The following is a 4417-nucleotide window of genomic DNA, read 5'->3' as shown; positions in this document are numbered from 1 at the left end:
CATCTATGAAGGCCAGTTTGAGTCCCCGTCTCTGTGTCTTTGCCTCACTGATAATGCCCTGCAGCAGAAGAGAGTTGGTTGCCGTCCCATCTACCCTCTTGAAGCCCTTCTGTCTGATATTGTCGTCTAGGTCCTCAAGTCGTGCAGCTAAGCACTTGTGGAACACCCTGGCCAGTACACTTGCCACTGTGATGGGTCTGAAGTCCATTGGTTCCTGAGACCCTGCCACTTTGGGGATGAACACTGTTCTTCCACTAAGGAGCCACTCGGGTAGATGTTCAGCCAGCAGCCAGAGATTGAAGTGGGAGACCAACTTCTTGAAGGGGATGCAAGTCACCGTCTTCCTGCTCACCCTGTCTGGTCCAGAAGCTGTCTGTCCCATGGTCTGCACACACTTGGCCACTTCTTCGATGGTGATTGGAGTGACCCAACCCTGACCGCTGATTGTGCTTAGGTCTATTGTCTCTGCTTCCGTCTCAAGGAGCTGCTGCCAAGCATCAAGAAACCCTGTCTTGTCGGTGATGGGGTTGTGCTCACCAAACTTCTCCCATGACCCATCCATCACTGATGCCGCTGCCTTAGCCCTGTCACGTCTGTAAAGAGCCTGCAGTCTTGCATACTGGTGCCGTCTCATGCCCTTCTTGGATCGTCTAGGATGTTTGTGAGCCCTCTGTCCCCCATTCTTCCCTGGTTCTTGTGCAAGGGTTTGTAGCCACATCTGTCCATTGCCACAAACTGTTGGTTCTTTCTCAAGCCCTTGAATGCCTCAGCGGATCGATGGGGGAACAGTCTTGCCAGTTGCTCATTCTCTTGCTTCTGGGATGCAGGATCAAGGCCCCTCATCGCGTCTCTGACCAGAGCCATTTCCTCAAGAGTCCACCTTGCATTAGATCTGCCTGTCTTCTGGGCCTGCATCTGGTGGTATGTATCTGGGTGCCTGCTTTTGGTGTGAAGTGAGAGACCAGTCTGTCCTTTGAAGGGTCCAGCACCACAGATTGAGCAGCACCAGTTGGGGGCTGTTGCTTGGCCACTCACGGGTTCCTGGGTGGGAGCCCTGCCCGCATGTGCTCCCTGTGATGCTTTCGTCTGTGATGCCCCTGACTTGTGACTTCTGGTCTTGTGCTGCTTCAGGCCGAGCTCACTCCTGAACGGACCCTGTCCGCAGATGTCGCAGGTCCACTTGGAGGCCACGTCTCCACAACTACTGGTGCTCACACTGTCTTGTCTGGCTGAGGCCAGATCTTTCTCATTGATTGTCTTCATCGTTGGGACTACTGTACCGAGGTACAGACTTTGGTTTTACCCAAAGTGGTTGGCGAACTTTTAAGGTGGTCAGCACACTTCACCGGACAGCCTTTGTTCTGGTATGACTCCGAAACCGTGGTTTTTAGTGGTTCGCCTTCCACGGACAGTCTTTGTTTTGGTGTGACTCCGAAACCGTGGTTTTAGTGGTTTGCCTTCCACGGACAGTCTTTGTTTTGGTATGACTCCGAAACCGTGGTTTGTTGAGTGGTTTTCCTTCCACTGGGCAAGTTTTTAAGGTTTGTCCATTCCGGGGACTATTGATGGTGTGCTTAGCTCAGCCACGAATGGCAGTTTCCAGCGAGACCTCGTGGAGGTTGCACACAGTCAACTAATCATCACTAAGAGAGTCATAGTTACTCCCGCCGTTTACCCGCGCTTATTTGAATTTCTTCACTTTGACATTCAGAGCACTGGGCAGAAATCACATTGCGTCAACACCGTTTCACCAGCCATCGCAATGCTTTGTTTTAATTAAACAGTCGGATTCCCCTTGTCCGAACCAGTTCAGAGTTCGAGTGTTTTTTGTGCAACAGAATAGACCTAAAGCATATCAGCTAGCAGTCAAACCAAACGCCAACAACCCGAAGGCCATCGCACGCTTTAGCAGACCGAAGCGTCAAACTAAAGGCTTGTTACACCCACTCCTCAGAGCCAATCCTTCTTCCGAAGGTACGGATCTATTTTGCCGACTTCCCTTATCTACACTGTTCCAAGACCAGAGGCTTTTCACCTTGGGGACCTGATGCGGTAATCGGTACGATTCACTCTCCTGACATCTGCTAAGCCAAACTTTTATGTGCCACCAGGAACAATTGGGACACAGCAAATGCTGCTGTGCTCTTGCACGCTTCGAGCCTTATCTCTGATTGAATCAATTCCAAGGACTCTACAACGTGTTATAAAGAAAAGATAACTCTTCCCCAAGGTCCCAATGACAAAGTTCGACCTCAATGACGTTGCCGTCTCAATGCCAGGAGAGTAAGTTCGGGAATTTTAACCCGATGCTCTTTCGAGACTCAGCAGTTTTCAAGAAACCACTATTCAAGACTTTGGCATTAGCCTGTCTTTTAGAATCGACTAACTCATGTGCAAACGCTGTTCACATGAAAGCCTTTCCCGCTTCAGTCCTCAAAGTTCTCATTTGAGTACTTGCTACTTCCACCAAGATCTGCTCCATTGATCGCTTCGCGCATACACTTGCGTGCATACTTTAGCGCAATCAATGTGTCCTCCTACACATGAATATCATTTTTGAGCTGGTGAGGCTCTTTTTCTCTAATCTAACTTGCGTTAGATATTGATATTCATGGTTGGGTATAGGCCACGAGCTCTAGTGCCATCCATTTTCAGGGCTGATTGATTCGGCAGGTGAGTTGTTACACACTCCTTAGCGGATTTCAACTTCCATGACCACCGTCCTGCTGTCAGTATCAATCAACACCTTTTGTGGTGACTCATGAGCAAGTAGTTAGGCGCCTTAACCCAACTTTTGGTTCATCCCACATCGCCGGTTCTGCTTACCAAAAGCGGCCCACAAAAAGCTTGCATTCATAGTCCAAGTGCAATTAAGTCACAAGGACATCTCACCGATTTATAGTTTGAGAATAGGTGAAGGAAAAATTTTCCCCCATTCCTCTAATCATTCGCTTTAACCGATGAAATTGCTTTGCGAAGATTTTTCAATCTTGCTCAAGCTTTTGCTATCCTGAGGGAAACTTCGGAGGAAACCAGCTACTAGATGGTTCGATTAGTCTTTCGCCCCTATGCTCAGGTCAGACGATCGATTTGCACGTCAGAACCGCTTCGGGCTTCCACCATGGTTTCCCGTGGCTTCGCCCTGCCCAAGCATAGATCACCATCTTTCGGGTCGTGTGCTACTTGCTCTGGATCAGTCATGCAATAAGAGCAAAACCGTCCGTGGTTGCGGGACACCGAATCGGCGCCCTCACCACACAAAGTAGTGCAATTCATAAAAATTACACTGTTCACTTTCATTTCGCGTGTGCGCTTTCAATGAGCGACAACACTTGCAAGCAACTCACACTCCTTGGTCCGTGTTTCAAGACGGGCTGTAGAGAGCATTGAATAGGAAGTTGAGGTCAGACAGGCAATCAAGATCAATTTATCTCATTTTGTTTAGAATCAACAAGAAGAATTCCGAGGAAAACTTCTGCTCGATTCATTAACAAGATTTGCCAAAAGACGACAACTACACTACTCGGTAGCCGAGAATATAATATCAAGGCATTGAGTATGGTAACGCTCACTCCAGTTCCCCTTCAACAGTTTCACGTACTTTTCACTCTCTCTTCAGAGTGCTTTTCAACTTTCCCTCACGGTACTTGTTTACTATCGGTCTCGCTTTATAATTAGCTTTTGGAGAGACATATCTCCAGCTTCGAGTTGCACTTTCAAACAACTCTACTCATAGGAATGAGCCATTATGACTGGTATCGAAAATGACCTTTACAGGATTTTCACCTTCTTTGATGCTACTTTCCAGTAGACATCAGGACAAATTCACCAGTCTAGCATCAAACCATACCGGACACCGAGAAATGTTGCCATTTCTCTTCCCGATGAGCTTTTCCCTGTTCATTCGCCATTACTAAGGGATTCTCAGTTGATTTCTTTTCCTCCCCTTACTGATATGCTTAAGTTAAGGGGGTTCTCTCGCCCAATTCAGGTTATGTAGTTGATTGTCTCTTAATTGGTTCACTGACCAATATGAGACAGAAACCGATTCAGCAGTTTTGTTCGCTACTACTATCAAACACAGGTCGAAGTTTCCATTCAGTCATTAATTCCAACTTTCAAATGTTGTTGTTTCAGCTTTCGCTTACTAGAAGCAACATAATACTCGCTGCAATACAGACCTCGGGAAACCCTCACCGTGAATAAGGTTCACTCACATATTTCACTACATTTTGCGTGGGATTGGAGAGATGAGGCTACTCGTTCTTGCTCAGTACTAGGCTGAAAATTAACGAAACTTCGTTACAAACGTTCACATGTTGATGTTTCCGCTTTCGCGTACTCGAAACAACATAATACTAGTCTTTGTAATTTAGTTTCATAATTTCAACTGTTCTCATGCAGAATTTTTGCTCAT

At 47.1% G+C, this 4417-nt stretch overlaps 1 pseudogene; it reads right to left on the bottom strand.

Annotated features, from left to right (window-relative positions):
* The window catches only part of LOC142355682 (large subunit ribosomal RNA), a 7111-nt pseudogene extending 3115 nt beyond the window's left edge, over window positions 1-3996 (bottom strand).
* Window positions 3997-4417: the final 421 nt, after the last annotated feature.

Source organism: Convolutriloba macropyga, unplaced genomic scaffold (assembly GCF_964194025.1).
Source record: "Convolutriloba macropyga unplaced genomic scaffold, txConMacr16.3 SCAFFOLD_919, whole genome shotgun sequence".
Taxonomy (NCBI): Eukaryota; Metazoa; Xenacoelomorpha; order Acoela; family Convolutidae; genus Convolutriloba; species Convolutriloba macropyga.
This window is presented reverse-complemented; position numbering and strand designations above follow the sequence as displayed.